We start from the raw sequence: 22,586 nt of genomic DNA, 5'->3' as shown, positions 1-22,586 counted from the left end.
TCATTAATGATCACTTTTTTGTTGCTAGCTCGCCAACTCGCTCACTTTTCTCTTTCGATTTTCCGGGCCCAGAGCGAAAGAAAGGGAGGGTATGTGAACCGATTTGATATGACAATAGTTTGGAAAATAAAACGCTTGACTCAATTAGTGGCATTGTCATCCGACAAGTTCTCAGTGCACTGCCAAACTGGCCGATCTGTAAAGGCAAGGCGTGTGTGACGCAAAGATAGTTTTCATTGTTGTGTCGATGGCATGAGCTGTGTGTCTTTAACTCGGCCTGAACCTCGTCAGCCGGGGAAGCATTATGAGAGCAAAACTAGTAACTGAATAATTACATGCCTACGTTTCGTGTAAGCGACATTATGACAAACTCTACTCCGCGTACGGTTGCAGATCATCGACCATTATCTCAATGTTTATTACATATTTGTTTTATTACTGCGACATGTATACACACCGACCGACGACTCGGTAATCATAAAAAAGCGATTGCCCCTGCCACTGGTCTCCTGGGAGGGGAAATTCCTCTCCTGGTGCTTCACTCAAGAAAGAATTCCGAGCGGGCGATCTTACCTCGTTGTGGTAGCATGCGAAAGAAAGTCACATGGGTCAGCTAGCCCTTTGCCCATTTCGCTTACCATGGCGTTGCTGTGGACCGAGGCCATCCATGGCAACCGCACCAGGAATGACCATGACTTGCGACTGAGGCTCACATACTTTAGTCATGGTGCGTTTTCGTTGGCGATTAATGGGGCTGGTGTTGGTCAGGGATATCAGGGAAGAGTTAAGTAGCAGTGGCTCATTGATAAACGATTTCCCACGAACTAGTTTTGTGGTGCATTTTTATTCATGTCCCTTAAATCAGTACTTTTAAATGCGCTGGTTTCGTAACTTATCATATCATTTATTGATAGCCATGCAATACTTTAAATAGTTTAAAACCTGTTGGATAATTGCTACACAGCTTCATGCGCATAAAGCATTAGTCACGCATGAAATCGACACGTCTTGGCCAATTCCCAGCGCCAGACACACATCAAACCCACCAAGAAGACCGCATCCGTCCATTGCTCCACTTCGACGACAAATGTGCTTGTTTCACCTGAACCCTCTCGAAAGTGGGTCATCTTTCTCAAGGCCACTGTCACCGGCTGGGTCCGGTGGCGATCCTCGTCCAATTCGCAAATGCTTGTATAAAAATCGATTCAAACTGTGCTACTGGCCTGCTTTTCTACTTCCTACCTTCTCGTCAACGCGCCGAACGATCGATTTCCTCGTTGCATCGCCCGTTGGTGGTCAGTTAATGGCACAGCTAAGGGAAATTTGTCTACTCAGCCAAACGGTGCGCCCTGGTGTTACCGATTTAACTGACAAAACGGTTTGGACGACCACGGCGAATGAAATTGGATAGCGCAAATTGCCTTCTTTTCTTCTTCTTTGCTGACTTTACCCATAAACATTCTATTGAGGTTTGTTACTGCAAGTCTTGGTTTTATTTTTTTGGCCCTTCCAGATATGTACAAAACACTACATAATAATAATCACATCGCTTGTTTGTCAACTTGGAATATTTTACATTTTTGTACGACTTGCGCATGAAAAAGTCGCTCTTTTGCAAAACCGGTTGCGAGTGAATGACGAGTGAGAAAAAGACACGAAATTTGTAAATAAACTATGCTCAAACCAACTGTCCGAAAGCACCAATGTCGCTGCGAAAGAAAAACAATAAGCAACGCATTGGCTAGTGTCATTCGGCCATACTGTAGGGCCGGTTGGTTGGTGCCTAGACGACAGGACAAACAAATACGGTCAAATGTGGTGGAAAATTAGGTCACCTTATTGACGGAACCAGTAACGATTCTAGAGCAGCAGTCTACAGTGTATGGATTATAGCAGTCTGTTTGATATCTGTGATACCCTATTTACGATACAATCAGTGGCTGTTAAATGGGCCATTTTTTTACTAAGTAAGTAATTGTTTTAGTTTCGAGATAGTGGACAACATTTTTCAAGAACGCAAAGCCCAGACTAAAGCTGTGAAAACCCGTCTCCAATTAAAATCATCACTTGAATCAATTTTTTAAACATAAAACCCATTTTCTATAGCCAGAAGCTCTAACGCTAACCGATTTTCCCCTTGGCAATAATTCCCAATTGCTGATGAACCACGCAATCGCTCAACGGTTTACCTCAACAGACGATAAAAGCGACATGCACATCATGCAAAACGATGCTACCTCCAGCAAAACCTTAATCCCGATCGAATCACTCGATCGGAAAATGCGATGCAACAGTGCAACAGCAGTGTACACAGCATCCTGGGTTTCCCTTTTGTTCGCCCATCAAACCTATCGTCGTTTCGCAAAAGTCGAAAGCCAGCGATGAGTGGCTGTATTGAGAGATTCACAATATGCAAATTTGACTTATCCTTCTTAACATCCTTTCTCCCTGTGTGTCCCTCATGCTCCGGCGCTCCTACTTAACAGAGCCATTATCGTTGGCCACATGCTTCTGCCTTGTTCAATATCCACCCTGCTACCCTGCTTGGCTTGATGCGGATCCGATATCCCGGTGGCAGTATCGATGTCTATGCTGACAGGATTTCACATTCGCCACCGGTTCTTCATCTCCATTATCGCCACTTGTTCGAAACAAGCAAACGAGGAAGCAACAGCAATTCACACCGCTGCAGTGGTGAATCAACAAGGGGCCGTAGACGGATGGATGGATGAATGGAAACGCATCATGGTGCCACGGGACCTTGTTGACATTTTCACCGAGAAGAGAAAAATCAGCACATGCAAAAAGCATCACAGAGGGATAGCAAGACACATACACACACAAAAAACATCACATCAACGAGGGAAAGCGATCGTTGAGGTAGAAGAATACACACGTAAACAGCGGGATTATGCAAACTGCTTGATGGCATTCGATGGTTTGTCGTCCTTCGCCGGGCCGTCTCGAGACCGCAGGAAAACTCTCGCTCACCCCAGCCGGATGAAAAGGGGGTGCCCTTTAAAGTGGTATTACCAAAACCCGAGGAGAATCCCAGCTCACAGGCAAAAGCGGGATTGATTGCATTCTCCCTGTGGTGCTTCTGTGGATTTGCGGCGTTCGTTTTGTTCATCCTGCAACTCCTGGGCAACAATTGATTATTTATTGACAAGAGCTTTCTCCGGAGGGAGAGACCAAAAATAAAAAAGGCAAGGCCTATCCGGGCCGAAAGCCGCACTCGATATACGAGCATCATTAAGGGTAGTATCATTTGCATCATTACGAGAGGTTTTGCAATGTTTGGTTTGCCGTTCGACCCTTCTATGCTTCGTTGGTGGATTCTGCACGGATCTTTCGGAATGTGACGGCATTCATCGAAGAGACACGTCGATACTGTTCGTCCCAGGAGAGATGATGGGTTTTGTAAGGTTTGAAGAGCGATTTACCATCCTTTTTGTGTGCCGTTGCGAGTGGTTTCTTTGTTTGCATCTTGTTAGCAAAATGTCAATATTATGTCACTCATTGTGTCGATTAAGTGACAGAACTAAAGCATTGGGAATTGTGTGCTGTGTTGTGGACAAAAATGTCATGCTAGTCAAGGTATCGTGAGAAAATGGTGGTCCAAGCTTCCGGGTGACCAGTTAATGGGGATGAAGCTACAAAATGGCCTCCCTATCTGGCCGAGGTCACTGTGAATGGTGGTGGCTCTCGTCTGCTGAACGACGAGCGCAGCTTTCTCGAAGGTAATAAAATTAAAGAAGGCTTTGACTTTTGGCTCCTTGTGATCGCCGTGTGCCGTGCGTATGTGTCCACTGTGTTCCTCGAAACAGTTAAAGTCAGTCACGATACATATTGCTACCACCAGCTCGCTCTCTCTCTCTCTCTCCCCCCCCGTTTCCCCGATTCCATAAGGCCTAAGGAGAAATACAGAAAATTAAACGACCACCAAAGCCATTTAATATAAGAGAAACAGCAACGAGAGACCTCGATGGCGATGGCTGCGATCACCGAATCACTCAAAGGAAAGGGAAGAAATGACAAAATCCCCAACAGCAACCAACTGTCGACCGGCGATGATCCGCCGGGCGGGATTGTGTATCTGAAAATACCGAAAATTCGGTGTCCATTGCGCTTTTTTCGAGGAAATCGCCGAGAAGCCGCTCGGTCAAAGTCAAACATCGTCAAATAGCCGCTTTACATACGCGCCACACGGGGCAGGGCATGATCGTGTGAGACTGCGAGATGAGCTGGGCAACAGCAACGATCGAGAAAGGAAGGAAATCACAATCGCTTTTTATTCGCCCCAGCCAGTCACCCAGAAGTGGAAAGCTGATCTTGCCGAAGCGAGAAAGAAGGGGGAGCTTAGCTCAAAACTTTCGAAGAAGATGTTGTTCGAGAATGTTTCATATTTTACTGAGCAAAGAATAACGATTATGCAACCTTCTCGCAACTTTTCTGGAGCTTCGTTCTAGAATCAGTTCCCTTTCCATGCGCCTGGCAATAAATGAGTCCTCCGCCGGCGATGACACAAGAAACCCTATATCACGTGAACTTTGATGCAGACGGATGGGTTTTGTTGCGTCCGGCGCACCGAACGAGTTGGACACCGGACAATGGAGCTTCGCGCAAAGGTAAGTCGATCATTTAAAGCATCACCGGGAACATAAATTTCTATTTAAAATATGATACATATTAAATTATGTCCCCGATGGAGTTTCGAGGAACCAGATTTCGGGACTCGGGACTCGGGAAAGGCAATAGCAACAAAAAAGGGCTAGCGTTCTGAGTTTGTTCTGCAGAGGTAAGGAACACGGCACGAACAACAGGCTAATAAACGGACTCATAAATCGCGTGACAGAGGCGGGAGTACGAATCTTGGCTGGAGAGTCGCCCAAAACTGCATTGTGGTCAACGACAACATGAGTCGTAATTGTGGGCTGGTACCGGTGATGCAGATTATCAGTTAAATGACAAGAAATGACGGCGAACGTGAGACAAAGGTTTTGTTTCAAGACTATTAAGTGATGCTCCTCCTTTGCCTCTCGGAATAAAAACGGAAAGGTGAAGCAAAGGCACACGTCTTGATCGCAAGTTCGAGCGATTTCTTTGCTGGACGGTGCTTCTCTCCCAAGAATATATTTGGAACGTGTTTTTGCGGCTAAAATTATACAAGTTTTATACAAATGTCCTGTCTTAAAAGCACACACTTTCACCTACGTCATTTCTAACAAACAAAAACAAAATATTCATTAACCAGAGGAAACGACAGCTCCAAATATCTCAGACCCATTTAGAGCGTCTAGCCGTAAATCTTGTCGTATAAAAAATCGACGAATACCATTTAACTTTCAACACGTTCGGACATTTGCGGAGAGTGATTTCGAGTCATCGCAAGCCTCGTGTTATCCACATTATTATCTCTTTACGTTCACTGGGGCAGAAAAATCGTCACATGACCGCATAACATTAGGCAATGCGCTGGGGAGGACAAAAACACCTTTTTAAGCGTCAACACTTTTCCGGGTGGTCAACACACGCATCGTTATTTCCTTGGAATGATCATGATCATGCGACCGAAAGACAAAAACTCTGCCGACCAATCCCATCTCAACACTGAGCGGACGACATATGCAAGACAGTAGAGGCCTACGAATAGTTGAAGCTCGTAAAACGACGCGTACTCTGAAGAAATATCCAATAACCTTTCGGCGGTTTAATTGACCGCCAGTATCCCTCACTCCATGCCCGAGTCTGTGTTTGTGTGTGTCTATATTTCCTTGAGAAATCGAATGGCATTTCGTGGAACACTCACGGCATGCTCCGCGTACGGCCATTACTAGGAGAACATACCCCACAGGAAGGAAAAAAACAAGACCCAGCAGCATTTATCTAGTTTCTGCCCAAACGAGCGCGGTTAATTAAATTTTGTACTCATAATAATGGATAAAGAAAGTCGTTAATAGGACTTAATTAAAGCCGCCAAAGCGAGTGCGTTCAGTTTGGTGCTGGTGAGTCCGGGGTTTTTGGGGATTTCGGGAACATGTGGCCAGTGTCGCTTACCGCGGTTTGGCGCTTCCAACTGCGGGTTGATTGATCGCAAAACACCACCGATATGTTAATCAACTTCCAAGCGACAGGCTCTAACAAGATTGACATTTGACATTCGACCAAACTTACCACACCCGGGAAGACTTGTAATGGCTTAATTGACCTGATTATCTGGCACACGTTCGTCAGTAGGCGCTCCAAACGCAAACTGCACTCGGCCCGAGCTCGACTCCCCTTGCACAATCAGTTCTGCCGGGAGAGATCACGATCACGGACGCGGATCACGTACGATCAAAGCACTTATCCACAGGCTGGAACATGTGTCCTACGCCCTCGCTAACGAGACGGGACATTATTCGCGGAAAATTATCCGTTCACCACCGATGAGGTACCGATCCCGGGCAGCTCAATCGATGTACCGACTGAACCAGACCGTTTGTTAGCTTTCATCTCTGCCGACCGTTTTTTGCCCATTGGTTTTGTTTTTTCTCTGGCGGCTCGTTTCAACAGGTCGTAAAGAGGCCGGGCGATAGAATAATAATGCTTTAAAGCGCGATTCTCGATCGTTTGCCGAGTGCGTTTGCATAAACAGGGAAACATTGTGTGTTCCTGGCGCCTACCGTACTGTGATTCTGATCAAATATGCTGCACGATCGATTCGAACGCGATCGATCGCGAACGTATGATTAATTTCAATGCGTATCGTGGCGTCTTTCGGTAACGACCACTCGGACCTATTCGTAATGGCTTTACGAACGCGAAATTGTAATAAAAAGCTCCATCAAACGAGTTTTGCATGTTACGACCCATGTATACCGGATTTTTTTTTTCACGAGCGATGATCGATGCCGAACGAGAATCGTGCTCGGTTTGAGAATGATTGATTATTGCGACAAAATAGGAGCCATATCGAGCCATGCTTTTAATTCCAGCTCGGTTCATGCTCGTCAAGGGAAAGCGGCTTTGATTCTGGTAGCTGGTTCAGCTGTTTCGTTTTTCGAGCACCAAAACAAAAAACCGTCCCTCGTGACATACTGCTACGTAACACATTTTCAATCCGTTTGTTTTTGTTTCGATGCACTTCGCCAGCGACTGCGAACGACTGGGTTGTTATACGAAACTCAGAGCCGGGCGCAATTTGTTGATATGTTTAGCTTTAAACAGCCCAGCCGAACGGGGTGTCCCGCCCATATGTGTGGAGGCTTCTTCGTCGTCGGCGCTTCGCTTGCTGACCTGAAGAACTTGGCCTGGAAAAGAGAAATGAGCATTTGTGCTGACACCACACTCGGGTGGTTCGCTGCGTACCGGAAAGCATATCGCTCGGCTACGTCCCCAGGATTGGGATTGGAGCTCGGCAACGAGGTAAGCGAGCCTTCTTCGGGTTAAAAATATTTAACATTCCAATCAAGCACTCTCAGGGGCGTACCAAACACCACCGACCGCTCGGCAACTCCGCGTCCGTGTCACCAACGACTATATCGAGCGGCACAAGGCACATTCTTAGATTCGTCTGATCGTTACTGAGGCGGCTTTTGGCGGCTTTAACGACGGTGGCAGACGGAAAAAACATGTGTTTATTGGAATCGTTTGCAATTTTCGACGTTCCGGCGATACTCATACGCTCCGAATGCACGGCATCGTTTAACCGGCGATCGGAAACGATCCCCGGAACGGGGATCCTCCGAGGGGATTCGTGAGTTATGGAGCTGTCATTAATTAGACACAAATTCCCTGCGCATTAATATTCCAGTCCATTTCTAGAGACATCATTACAAAAAACTTCCAACCCTAACTTTGTCAGGTGGCGGTTGTGGTTCTGATGCTCTTCTACACACTTCATTCTAGCAGCACCAGTATAATTTGCATGTGCATCGAGCGTGGGAAAGACGATTGCGCTTTTATTTTTTGCCTTGATGCCTAACGTCTTAAGACCATCAAAACGGAAGGAAGTTCTGCTTCCTTTTTAGGTTGCGACAGGAAGTGAATTTGAAGGCTTCAAACAGCTCTATCATGATTGATCCCAGCGCAATCTAACGTAAATCCCAAGATTTGCTTAAGAATTGTGAATGCAAGAACCCCAGGCCTCACCAGACCTGTCATGTTTGCATGAGAAACTACTAGTTCTTCCTGACACTTCTAACACCGCGACAGATTTGTTCATTTATTCTGGCCCCATTTGTCCATTTGTCAAGCAAGTGCTCTCTCGCGCCGACGAGCAGATCATTTGTACCACCAATAGCTGTCCGCTAATTACGGAAATCCACCCCAAAAACGGCTGGCCGATGAAATGCTGTCACCGGCGTCGCTAGCGCCATTCATATTTTTGACACGCCGTTGTAAGGCCAGGCCCACTGACCTGGACCCGGCGACCGCGCTCGGGCTAATCGATGAACAACGCAAACACCATCGCAAACAGGGACAATAGGATCGGCCTCGGCAGGATATCTTCACGGTGGCACTTGTCCACGCACTTCGCCCAAAAAAGGTGTTCATAAATCATCTGGTCACTATAAATAAATATGGCACACGAAACGGCAACAATCGTCATGCGTGTCTCCCCGGCTGCGTGTCTCCTCTAGTCGCGCTGTCATGGTGGCGCGTGGCACGTCATGTTCGTTCGCGATTACTGCATCGTGCGGATTACTGCAGTCGAGCGCAGTTTTCACGAGCCGTGGCCGCATATCCGCGACCCAGTCGCGCCTAGCCGCTGCCGATGCAGAACGCGCGAATCGCGCGTCGCGACGCCAGTTATTACTATTATTACATTCCCGTAAACAGATGGACAAACCCTTTCTAAATAGGTTCCCGACGTTCCCGGCGTCATCGCTCGTCCCAATGGTGGACGAGGCCAGTACACGCTCTTCCGGTTAGTCTACGATTTATCTGCAAACACCCTGTCCGAGGACGATGGCGAGACTGGGCCATCCAAATCAGCGTCACTCCAACATCCACCGTAATCGTCAGCATCATCATCATCAGCGTTGCAGTCGGCGAAGGCAGCCAGTGCAGTGCAGGGCAACTGCAAACCGCACCATGTTGTGACAGTTGGGATTATTAAACAGTAACAAATTCCATCAGTTTCTGATTTTGGGTTACGCATGTTCTCTCTCACCTTCGGTATCCACCGTGTGTGCATCGGTTGCAACTGCATCCTATCTGCACTCAAACACACACACACACACACACACACACATATATGCGAAGAAGCCACCATGAAGAGCAACGTTTATTTTGTGCTCTAACCGATGTTGTTGTTGCAACAGTCAGCTGTATGTTGTGCGTGTGTTTGGCAAAGGGTTTGCGGCGAATGGGTTTACGCGGCAAATCCTCCTTCGCGTCGAACTACTTCTGCATCTCCTCCACGGTAGCTCACGTTGCACCGCAAATGAGAATGCGACAGTGGCTTAGTAAAACATTTAATTGAGTTATGTTTGCGCAAATTAATATTTATACTTGCATAATTTATGTGTTGCAAATTTTGTCATTTATCGTGGACGACTGGATTCGGTTTGGTCAGTCTCCGGCCGTGCGGTCTTGCGGCCACTTCTTCTTGCCGAGGCCTCATGACTTTTGCATGAAATATGTCAAACGCGGGCAGGTTGGCTGGCTCGTTGGTAGGCAGGTTTTGAAGTGCAAGTTCCCTGGGTGGAATTGCACTTTCGAGCCGGTGACATTGCACCCGTTTTCGGCGAACGAAGACGCGTGGCTGTGCGTGCGGGCGAAGATGAATATTGAGACTTTGTTGGACCTATTAGAGTGTCATTAGCAAGTCGACCTTTTTGATGCAGTCCATCTCGGAAAAGGCCGTTCGAATGGCAGATCGTTTGATGGGTATGACATTTCTAAATCGGATCTCAGGCCAACTTTCGCCAACTAGAGAATGCATTTTAGTAGACGTCCAAATGTAAATTTGCTTGTGCAACAAAGTTTGCTCTTTTAACCGGGCTTGATATCAGCTTTGAGTCAGCCATCGTCAATCGGCCATATTTGTACGCAGCATTTGTCTCGGTGCAATAAAATCATCGTCAAGCGTGTACGTGGCAGCAATAATGGCCTCGCAGCCGCGTATCTCGTGTCATCGCTAGTAATCGCATTGTTTGCTTCTGTTTTTACGATCCCTGCCCACAACCTGCTCGGTCTTACTTGACTGCTTCGAACTGAGCTGATAAGAATCCGAAGGCATTACCAACCCAGCCAGCCAACGACAACGACGGCTACGGCGACACGTACCTGGCCGCGCACTAAACGGAAAAGTAAACGTCATTCACACATCTCCCATTCCTCCTCCCATGGGGAAACCGACCGACGTCCGAAACTCGCCTGAGCATGAGGGTAATAATGAAAAGGTTTACCACCCACTCGAGCCCACCTCCCGACCTCTCACTGCAGCATAACGAGAACGTAGAACCCCATATCAAATATACCCCTGGACGCCCAGTCCTCCACGATGCGGTTCTCGATGGCCGGATTACTTACTTAGCCTTCACCCGGTCTGTTTGGACACAGCGACGCTTGTAGCCGCGTGTGGATAACAAAACCTGTAATTGATATTGTCAATTCAATCACTGTCATTGTGGGCTGCCCAGGATCGGTGCAGCCCAGCCGCCATTTTTATCATCTTGACTTGTGTGATGATGGCTTCACGATGAGGGCAGCTCAAACATGTAAGTATGGTGTTGTTTTGTTTTTTGCTTCGTTCTTTCCATTCTCGTCGTGCTTCCCTTGTTTTTATTTTGATAAGTACGTACGCTTCACCGGTGCATACACACACACAGACACCTTCATGCGTAGGCTGGAAGGGTGGCCAAGGTGGAGTGCAAGGATAGAAGAGCGTTAAGTACTTTACAATGGCGATTATCATTCCAGTGCCTCGGGGGTTGCAACGAAGCAATCTTCCATCAGTAAAGCTCATACAACTCCCCAACAGCTCAAACATTGGGAATACTGGAAGGATTTCAGCAGGAGTTTCCAACACCCAAACCGTTCGATTACAGTTGTTTCGTTGATATCATACTTCAAGAACTGTAACTCTTGAAACAGTAGCAATACTAGGTTTGGGAAGATCTTCTACCGTAACTGCAAGGAAATTGATCGACTCTAGCAGGCCTTTGCAGTTCGATTAGAATTTCTTGGTTGCCCCACACGCGGGAAATACCATAAGATTTCCTATCTTGAGATAATGAATAAATATCCTCGGAATCGTTGTTTTGTGTGCCCAATGTTTGATGATGCATCGTATGAGCATGGCTCGTGTCAGCAAACCTTCGACCATATCTACGTGATCCAACTGAATGCTTCAATGTTAGGCCACAAAGGAGATCAAGAACGAACGAGATGCTTCCCTCTCCCTCATCGTGACCCTCTCGCCCACCCCCGAACATCAGTGGTAGAACGCGGTGGCACAAGGAATCCCATCGTTCGTGTTCGTCGGTTTTCAGCGGAAAAAATACTTCGCGATCAAATATTGTATATCAAATAGTTTCTCGTCGTCATCGTCGTCGTCGCGGACGAGATAACAATGTTGGGTTTTGTTTTACTTTCAGTTGATACTCGACATACCAGATCCGCTATCACTGCTGCTTTCCTCCCACTGCCAGTGATCCCTCCCTCGGATGGCATTTAATTGCTGTAGAGCACTGTCCTCGCAAGCTCATGACTTGCAACGTCTTGATCGTGGCACCTTTGGTTCTTGGAAAAAAGAAAATTCGAGAAGAAGTTTCGTTTTTATTTCTAGACCATATCCGATGGACGTGGCGTGAGATAAACACTATCATTATTGGATCGAACAACGTAAGTGGCCATGCGTCCGCGGTAGCATTCCAGCACCCGTTCCGGAAGGCGAATGATTATCCTAATTGATAAGGAAACGGTGAACCACGACAGCACGACCATCGAACAAGAATCGGGAAGGACTCCCTTCATTTCCTATCGCTATCTCACACAACATCTCTCCTTACTCCGTCTGCTACAGAGGGTGCTATTTGTCACGTTCTGTGGCACTCGCACACATAGTCAACCGTCTCCCCAAGGGGGACATGCGCAATGAGCGAACTTCTCCTCCGGATTGAGTCACAATACAAGCGCGATTTAAAGTGTGAGAGATTAGACGGACGAAAATCGGACGGATTCCCCAAGTTGCACGACGTCGCCAGTGAACACGAGCTCGACGCCAACTAGTTCCATCACCAGCCGCTTGAGGGCACTCCTATCATCAATAATCGAATCCTTTAGCTCACTATCCCACAGCGCAGCAAGTCTGTTTTCTTTCCTAGTGTTACAATTCTCGCACGGGAACACTAATTACCCGGCCTAGGACAATATGACAACGGGTGCTTCCATCGGATCGGATTCGTTCGGAATGCATCGCAATGCGAAATATGCACTCGACCGACCGACTGCACCAAATTCGTGGAAAGCCCGCTGTGTACCGAACGTAAACATAAATAGAATGTAGTCGGATCGAAATCCACACCCACCGCCTATCATCCCACACCACCCATTCCCCACTTCTCCTTCGGCTGACCTTCCCCGCCTTACGGGGTGGCATTTGGCAGGATCAGCATCTGCTTCATCAACATTGTTTTGATTTGTATCGAATTTTGCCGTCGTCTGGCTGTCGTCCCGCACGCCATACTGGTACGCTCGGACGCATTCGGCTGTGACAGGTGCACCATCACACTCGCGGACAATCATATGCAAAGGTCAACGGGAAACGTGGAAAAGGGAGGAACAGGACTGGGCGGGAGTTCGGAATGCCGACTGGCGTACGATGAACCGTGGAATGTAAGCAAACGCTCAGCAAATACGATCATGTGTGAAGTAATGGGAGTTGGACACACAGACAGGGCTAGAATTCTACCGACTTTCCACCTCTAAAGTGTATCAAAGCCATCCTAATACACTACAACTAGCGTGCGTTTGTGGGAGTCTGGTCGAAACCGTACTTGACATGGTTAAATGCTCTTATTAACCCGTCACATGCTGAAGCTAGAAAGTGAGATAAGTTAACTAAAATAAAATACGGAACTTCAACTCTTCAACAAATATATCAGGTCTCATGACAGACAGAGACAAAGCTCCATCATTCTTGAAAATTAAAACAAGGAAAACCATATCGTTTTCGATAAATAGAAACAATAAATGTTTCGAGTATCGAGTAGACAACACGCGCAGGACATCAACTCAGGTGAAACTTCCAGCATTATTATTCATTCTGCATCTTACAACACCACCTCATTACTGACCTCATTCTGCGTCCGAGCCGGTTGAAGCATGTGCCTTTAAATATTTGCAAACAAACTAGCCAACGGAAGTAAAGTGTTCCACGTTTGTGAACCACGCTGCTTACTCACAATCCATCTCCCGAAGGTGTTTCGTTTTATTGTCCACCTTTGTTCGCCCTGCCCTAACCCTAGCTGTCGGATGCAAGCCTAGTCTGAAGACGGGCAAATGGGGACACAAGGTCCAAGCGATCAGTAAATGATAATCCACCTATTGTTTATAGTGTCGCTCGGCTCATCGCTGTTTGACATTTGACGGTGGATGAAGTGGTTATTAAAATGAAAATCTCACCATCAAATTCGAACACATTTTCGGTGGGTGAGTTTTACTTTGTTTTACTGCACCAAACCACTCGTGTAGGAGCAGATCTTCCTGACACTTCTTCACTGGCCGGGTCTCTCTCTCCCTCTTTCTCTCTCTCTGTCACTCGGCCACTACTAGCTTGAACCATTTGCTTGTGCTCAACATGGCCGCATTGTCGTGATTAATTTTCGCTTTGTTTATTTATAAAGCTCGGCAGGAAAAAGGCACAGAACAACCCTTTGGGCACATGGGCGGGTTGGACTGCGCTGATTTTTCCTCACTGATTTCGCGAATCCACTTTTCGCCCGGTCGTAAATTCGTCTTAGCTTCCCTTGGCCGCACCCGTGCCCGTACAGCTTACGGCCTGCTTTAAAATGTATTCGTTTTTTTGCTAATTTTTATATTGTTCTTAAGCCAAACCGCGTGCTGGTGTGGATGATGATGAGGGTGTGGGGTGCTATTAGTTATTCATCGAGTGCGATCTACGAGGGCGCGATAGTAATGTGTACGGACGAGTGCGGTCAGATTTTGTCTCGGATAGTGTGTTTAATGTTGCACCGAATGGTTTCCTTCATTGAGCGTGTTTTCCTCCGTTTTTTCGTACTTTGTTATCATGCCAACAGTGCTCTCATGCTGCTCCGGTTTTCGATTCGATATTTTCCGCACGATAATCCGGCCCATGTTCGCTCTTTTTCTTATTTTCGCCAAATGTGAAGATGAAACCCCAAAACCCTGGCCCGAGGAAAGGTGTGAAAGAGAGAGAGAGAGAGAGAGCAAATAACCACCGAGGAGATTTATACCACAAAGATCCGTAAGCTACCTGCTTTATGAGTCATACATAATTTGCCACAACCTGGTGCCTGGTCGGTGCGGTCGATTATGGACTTGTTGATGAGTTCATCCATTCCGTAAGCGATTGTTTGCAGAAAAACATGCGCCGCTTGTTGCTGCCTTTTCGCAGCAATTGATACCGGCGTTGATAAAAGGCATTCCGAAAAGATGTTAAAGCGGGCGCAGTTAGCATTTTTTCATCTTAAGCGTTACCGAATTCAAGATCCATTATGCACGTAATCTGCTTTGTGTGTATTCACATTAACATTTAGAATGGGAGTCGATGGGGGGAATTTTTGACGCCCATGTGTCTCACGCCAACTTGTACCCATCGATCGTTCGACCACATTCCCAAGGGTCCCGGTTGACCCACATATTGGACAGCTGCTAAATACTTGCCCCAGCCCAATTTCCATACCGAACCTCATCAATTGATTTCATTCATCGTCCAATGCATGTTTTCGGGCGTTGGGAAGCATCATTTATTGCCGCTCAAATTAAGTCTGTCAACACGTCCACAGCCACACGCGTCCTGCGGCGATTGATCTGTGTACAAGTGACTCCCAATTCGCCCCGCACAACAAAGTAGGAAGCAAAGGTGCAAATAGTGCCACCGATCGACGGGTCGGTTTTGGGCCATTTGTTTTCCACCCTGTCCTAAAAGCATCCAGCAGCACGAGCGGTCACGAGGCAACTCAGCCGTGGAAAGAACTAGCACGGAAAGCATCGGTGGAGACAACAAGAAGCGCTAAGACATTAAGCGAAGAGGTTCCGAAGGGTGAAGGAATAAAGATAGCAAACTAAAGAGCGCTTGTCCATCGGTTAAGATCAACTCCGACGATGTCCAACGATGTGTTGGAGCGAGAACGAAGAAGCGACGCGACCCCGGCGAACGTTGCTTGAGTGGGAAAGCCGAGTGTTGGAGCCGAACGAGCCGAACGGTTCACACTACGGTGTGAAATGGGATCCAATTAAAATTAGCATAAGTTTGTACCGTGGCGAAACAGAAAGGAAAATGCACTTTTTTGTTCGACACTGTGTAGCTACAAAATAGCGCCGCCGGCCGGGTTCCCTTCGGTTTCCTACACGCGCACCGAGCCGGGCGAATGCTCGCTCAATAAAATACATAATGCATTTTCTTTTAGCCGGTGGTTGGCTGCACTTTTTCCATGCTCAGAGTGACCTGCTCTGCTACCACCACCTGCTGCCTGGTTGGCCCGCTTCCGATAGCATTTTCCTTTGGCGCTTTTTCGCCTGTGCACCAGATTTTCGGGGAAAAGACACATTGAAGTTCAGGTGCGTTTGTTTGTTTTCGTGAGGCAAGATACACACACAAGCCGACATGACCAAACAAGCGTAGTACAGTGCAACAGTGGGAAGGAAGTTGTCGCAATGTGGCCACTCTGAATGCACTTGAATGCGCCCGGTCGGTCACACGGAAATCTAGACAGATGTCTCTTCTAGAGCAGCCGACAACGGTGAGAATACGCCACCCGCTCGGCCTGGACATTCCTGAAGGTAGAATCGAGAATCGAGCACGATCCGGATGTTCTTCGCTTCTCTACCGGATGCTGATAAGAGCAGAAGAATAAACACACACACACACACACACACACACACACACACGTATGAAGGAACAGGCACACTCAAGCTGGAAACATGAGAAAGCAGCTAGAAACAGATGGATAAGGCAGGATGTTTGGTTATGGATCTCTCGGTTGCTCTGGGTCCATAGTTCCTTCGAAGATTAAATATTGATCCTTCAGTTCGGCGCTTGTGGGGAGAGGGACTACAATGGAAGCTTTCATTCGAAGCCTTAATATGGTGAAAGAAATCCTTCTTAAAAGGCTCACTCTCCACCAATGAATGTCGTTTTACATCCAGTTAGAATCTTGATTTTCAAACGATGTTCTTCAACCTTTGGTTGTACAATTTGCGCTAGTGAGTGTAATAGCGAGCGTAGTCGTCAGCCTCAACGTGTCTTGACGTTTGAGAAATCTTGGGCTCCAAAGGATCTCATCTATCAAGAGACCACGTTGTTTGAAGGGTCTCAATGTATCCATCCTTCAAGAGAAATTACCGACTTCGAAAGGCATCTCTCCGTCAAAGGAGACTTTCTAGAGGAATACTTTGTAGATGTCTACCAATGGACATCGCAGTCTAAGGTCAACTACCTAATGAGCTTGTCGTCTAGAAACCTTAGCCACAGAGTCCTCAAACCATTCAAGAATCGTAATGAGCTACATTTCCACCACAAGCCTCCTCTCACCTGGATTCGCTTCTAGTTCTAGCCGGGAAAATCTGCAGTTGGCTATGTTTTAACCATCATTCGACTAGCTTCAATCTCGATTTTGTTCACAGTTTTTTGCAACTAATATTGCATTCACATTTGCAGCGCATCTTTTACTTCTCCTTTTTGGTACAAATCACATCGTTCGTTGTGCTGTGCTAAAATCGTTGCATCTTTTGGGGATCTTCTCCATTGCATCAGACCGGTGTCCTTTCCATCAAACTTCCATCGCATGACGTGAGGGAAAACGGACATTTTTTAAACGAAAATCACAAATGAAAATGTCTTCCTTTTCCGTTCACCAATTCTTAGCTTGCAGTTAGAGTATCAACGGCACATATGCTCGGCACATTGGATGGGTTTACATCACCCAACAACCATCCCATGTCGCGTGTCACAAGTCCCGGAAGAAAGAATAGTCTGTTCTGTGTCCTTTTGTCTCGGCCCCTGTTCGGTCCCGTTCCAGGTGAAAAGGTGGAAGAAAAACCCAGTCTCATATACAGACCATCTATTCCCATCTATTGAACCTCTCGGTCTTCCCTCGCCGAATCTCACCGTCTATGGCCTGGTCAATTTCACCCGGCCAAAAAAAACCGAAAGACCCCTCCACACGCAGACATACATCAGGAGTCGCATTCTGGCGAACCAAACTAATGACACTATGCATCATGGCGTGCTGACATGGCCCCGCGTAGTTCTCGTGTATGTTTGGTGCAATGGATGGCACTTTCGTTCGCCGATTCGTGAAAAACGTTTCCCAAACCCGCCTTCCATCCTTCCCGACAACGACGTGCCATGTGAACCTGAACGCCACTGTGCTGGATGGATCCGCTTGTGCAAAGGACATTAGCGACTAGGAAGGAACCGTAGTGGCTGGAATGCAGTCAGGATGGAAACACCTTCTCCGTGATGAAGTGCAGCAGCAGCAGCAGCAACAACATCAGTACGATGACATCCTGCTGATGCCTTCGACCGGAGTAAAAGGACGAAAAAGAGAACCCCATCCCATCCCCAACCCACCCAGCCCCATCGACATGGACGGGAAGTGCTATCGTACGGTAAGATTCGCTATTAATAGGGCACAGATCGGAGAAACACGGAACTCGATGAAAAAGAAAGCTATTCTGTTCGCCCGTTCCGAGCGGGCGAGAGCACCGGAGGACGACATCAGGCATCAGCAGCAACACGGACACCATCGCAGCCGTAGACGCAAGATCCGAGCGACCGATGACGGAGGCTGATTGTAGTGCTGAGGGTAGTTGGACATCACGCGGCACCGAAGATAGCAAAGGATGCAAATAGATGATGTTTGATAATTATTATGTGCTTGCTTTTGCCTTTTCTTCTACAAGTTTCCACCATTCCCCAGCTCGATCCAGTTTCTCTCGTGTGATGTCCTTTAAGAGCGCTCGGCGAACAAAAAAAAGTCTTCCTTCAGCCATTTGCCCCGTTTTCCCGCGTCAGGGTCTCCGGAAGTAGCGGAAGCTTGGCAGGCTTTCCGTGGCTACTCCTGATTGGAAGCGGGATTCCAGGAAAAACAGCGCTGCCATCCGGGTCCCGGGGAGGATATCTGCTGCCGCTCACCAGCACAAAGAACGGCGAGCAAAGAAGCGCACGTAAAAAATAATGACGAAGGCAACATCAGCGCGAACACATATGGTTTTGGGTCCCGATGATGAGAATCTGATGTTGATGCGCTTCTGTCGCATCGCGCTGTCACACTTGGCGCAAAGCAATGTTGTCCCTCGGTGCACACTGCCCGTCTCCCTGCCACAGTGTGTGCGATCTCAACATGCAGATGAGACGTTTTTCGTGGGAAATACGAAAAACACCTCCTGTGCAAACTCCTTCGCCACCACCCACCACGCGATCATTTCCACAGGCGAACGCTTTTCGACCGGATGGCTGAATTGAAGCTTTCGGAAGATTTGCTTTGCTTTTTTTTTGCTTCGTTTTGCTAACGTCGGGTTTTTAATTTGGAATTCTGTTAAATGTGTTCCACTCCACTGTGGAGCCTGTATTTGTGTATGCGATTTTTCGTTTTGTCGTTCCTTCTTCTGGTCCCAACGATCTTGCTGCTTTCTGGTCGATTCGCGTCTCTCGAGCACACACGAGCTTGTGGAGTTTGGTTTTGCATTTTTATTGCCAAAAGAAAATTGATGAGAATATTCTGATGATGGGCAAATAGCGCAAGTGCATTCCGCGACTAGCCACCGCGTTGCATCGTTTTGGGGTGGGATTGGGTTTGAATAACGACCCCAAAACCCGGCTGCCAAGGTTTGCTTTTTCCACCATTCACTTGAATATTGGCACACAAATATGAAAAAGGATACTCGCGAGTCTCCCGCTGTATGTATGGTGGGTATCTTTAACGAGTTGGGAGAATTTCCTTTATTTTCATTCATGCAGATTTTTATTTCCGCAAAACACACACACACACACACACATAAACAAAGCAAATGGTAAATAGTGACAGGGAAAAACTAGAATTTCAAAGCCCGAGCATTGAATGGGTAGCTTTTTTAAACGATGTTTGTTGATTCAGTTTGGTGCGGACGTATGAGAATAGAATATTTGTTGGAAACTACGAGGGCAGAGCAGTGCTATTGTTTGAATTTCCCCCACTGGATGGGGATGTTAAAAATATAGTTTTATCTTGCAATCGACCAGAGTTATTCTAATTGCTCGCTCGAAACTGCTGATATCGATGAAAACCAAGGCATGAACTAAACACAACCCTAATGAAATTTTGCAAAAGCGTTCGTTTTCGTAAATGTAGCAGAATGATGGTTTATTCTTCCGTAGGTGTGTATTTGTTCCGTAGCAGATAGATAGGACACCGTTCGCGCCATTTGGACGACAAAAACCTTCCCACGAGTACGTACGAGAGCGTCAGGAATGCATCGCTACGAGATGCACGCAAAAAGAAAACCTGGTAAACCGATGCAAATTTTTCATCCACTCCACAGCAATGCACGAGGTGACAGTATGTGAAGCTTTGACCTCTACCCTTTTCACACACACCAGGTCCGCCAGCATTGAAGCGAGGAAATAGGAAAGAAAAATCAGATTATCTTTGCTGACTTTGGACTGAAAAATACGCTTCTTTGCGCCATGAATTTCCACCAGAGTCGGGTCAAGATTGAATCAGGTTGGTGCGTCCATGGCGTACGAGAGCAGCGAAAAAAGCTGTCCATATTCCATCGCGAAATGAACTATTTTTCTCACGTCACGGACTGTTTTCGCTGGGGCCTGGCAATCTGGTCGTTTTTCCTTTTTGTAGCACTATTACGAAGTCCATACTTGTCACTGGAGTGATCGCGTATAATATGGAATGGACAGCGAGTGCAGTCGTTGTTTTTGGTGTTTGTTAATTTTTTTGGGCGTGTAGTCTGTTACTAAAAGGTCTAGTTTATTTTAAAACGTCTTTAGACCTTAATGCTCCAATATTCAGTGTACTATCGATGCATATTTTCTCGCCCAAAATTATTTTTCCCCAGCGAAACTTTACACAACGAACAGTGTCGGAGTAATAAATGATGGAAAAGCTTCCAAACTTGCCCTTCCGACTTCCGGGCTGCGAGCACCACTTGGTTCGCTTCCGGTTTCATCCATCCAACCATCCAACCATCCACTGCTAATAATGTTCGTAATGCATGTTTGTAACAACAACATAACAACAACAACAGAACGCAAGAAGAAAACATGAACCTGGCCGAAGTTGAAGGCATCCTCGGGAAAGGATATCGATTGCATTTCCACTGTGAAGCTGTGAGTTAAATCCCACCATGTTTCTCTCTCTCTCTCTCTCTCTCACACTCATATATATATTCGCTCTTTCGTTCTCCTTTTTCCCATACCCACAACATTTGGCTTATCAATCTCGCCGGCGAATCATTCGTTCGTTCATTTGAGCCCTCGCATGCATCCGAGTTTTCATATCTTGGACAAAAAACTCTGCGAATTGCACCCCGAACGAACGGCAGGTACGGCAGGGCGTGTGGTCGGAGCAAGAGAAAGACGAAATAAATTCTGATTTCCGAGGAATCCGGTAAAATATTAAAGCTTCCCATCACTCTTCCATGCCGCCCCATGCCGTTCCCTCATCCGCACACCAAAAGCTCTGATTTATCCTTCCGGCCACCCGAAAGTGGCATCGTGGGGGATGGATTTCGTTGAGTTTTTTTTATGCTCTTGATTCGCCCACTGTTCCCATTTTTTTTATCCGCTCCTTACATCCAACCAAACAATCCAGCGCAGCTGTTGATGTGGTAGAGAGGGGATGGCATGCGGCAAGGGCCCGAATACCACGACCACCAGCGGGATATCCAATCGAAGGTGTCAGTGTGTGCCTGTATTTGTCCACCGAGTTATGGGCCGCAGAGACGCCGGAGAAAGGAAAAGGAAGGGAGGAGAGGGAGGAAAATGGCCATCGGCTGATGAAAGGATGCAGACGATCTAAGAATGATGCTGCTGCTGCTGCATGCATATCTTTTCCTTTTTACTCATTTTTTTCTAGTGAGTGTGTGTGTAGTGGGCCGAAAAGGTGGGTGACTAGAAGCGTACATATTTATCTGCTCGGAAGATCCATTTCTCCCCCCCCCCTCCCCCTTTCTACCACTCTCCCTCCCTTTCTCCGCCTTCCAGCTGCAAGGAAAAAGGCACCCTTGGTGGGATGGGAAAAATTGCACACGAATCTTTTGCAATCAGTCTCTCGCCCATCCCGCTCGCACGTGCCGCGCGCGCTATGTGTTGTGCCACGCGAAAGGTTCCATGTGTGTTGTGTTGCATTCCGTTGCTTAGTTTAAAAATACGTGTGTTTGTAAGGATACGGTTGAATCGATGCACGGGGCTCCTGCCGAACGCAAAGAAATAACTCCAACTGGGTGCAATGTGTGTGTGTAAGAGAGAGAGAGAGAAAGAGGGAGTCCGAATCGAGCGAGTCGATGAAGAAGAGAAGCTTTGCATTAACAGCGCCCGTAATAGGATTCCTTTTTTATATTTGCCTGCAAGATGCAATAAGGATGCCCCAGCAGCGAGTCGACCAAAAACCGAAGGAAAAAACATATCATCAAAGCACTACTTCTCCTCACGACGATGGAGCACTCTGTGGGGCGAATGAGAGAAAGAGTGTGATGAGCGAGAGAGAGAGAGAGAAAGGAATCGGTTGCGCTGGACTTTACGGAGAAGACCGACGACGGCGAGAGAACGCGCGTTTCTTGGCCGCGTACGTGTGTCGAAAGATGTCGGACTCTTGGTGGAGAACGGGAGCCCCGAGCTTGGTGACATATGCGACATAAAAGCACGGCCGCTCGTCGTCGGTGTAACTGAACCTGTACGCGGGCGGCCGTGGCACACGAAAGCACACGCCGGCCCAAGGTGATGCGAAACGGGTCGGCTGTGCGAAACGAAGATGCTGGGAAGGGTAGATAGAGTAAGAGAGAGAGAGAGGAGCGGGGGACACGGGGGATTGGTAGCCCTAAAAAGCGTCAACTGAAAGGGCTGAGCGACGCGACGTCGTGAGCGGTCGCGATGGCGCGCGCGGAATCGCGGCCAAATCGTGTATTGAAAAGGCGTGGCTAATCGACTCTATAAGTATAAGTGTCGATTCCGAACCTATACATACGTATCGGTATATGATGATTCTCCCCGATTCTCATAAAAATCCGATCCGATTCTCTTGCTAGGACTTGCCGTTTCCTCTATCGGTTCAGAATACTAATAAACGTTGCCCATCGATCGTTCCTCCGATTGCTTTAAACGAGATCATAATGCAATTTTTCTTTCATTTAAACCTTTCGATTTCACCATAGTTTTGCCAATAAGTTTTATTTTG

This window comes from Anopheles stephensi, chromosome 2 (genome assembly GCF_013141755.1).
Source record: "Anopheles stephensi strain Indian chromosome 2, UCI_ANSTEP_V1.0, whole genome shotgun sequence".
NCBI classification, from domain to species: Eukaryota; Metazoa; Arthropoda; class Insecta; order Diptera; family Culicidae; genus Anopheles; species Anopheles stephensi.
This window is presented reverse-complemented; position numbering follows the sequence as displayed.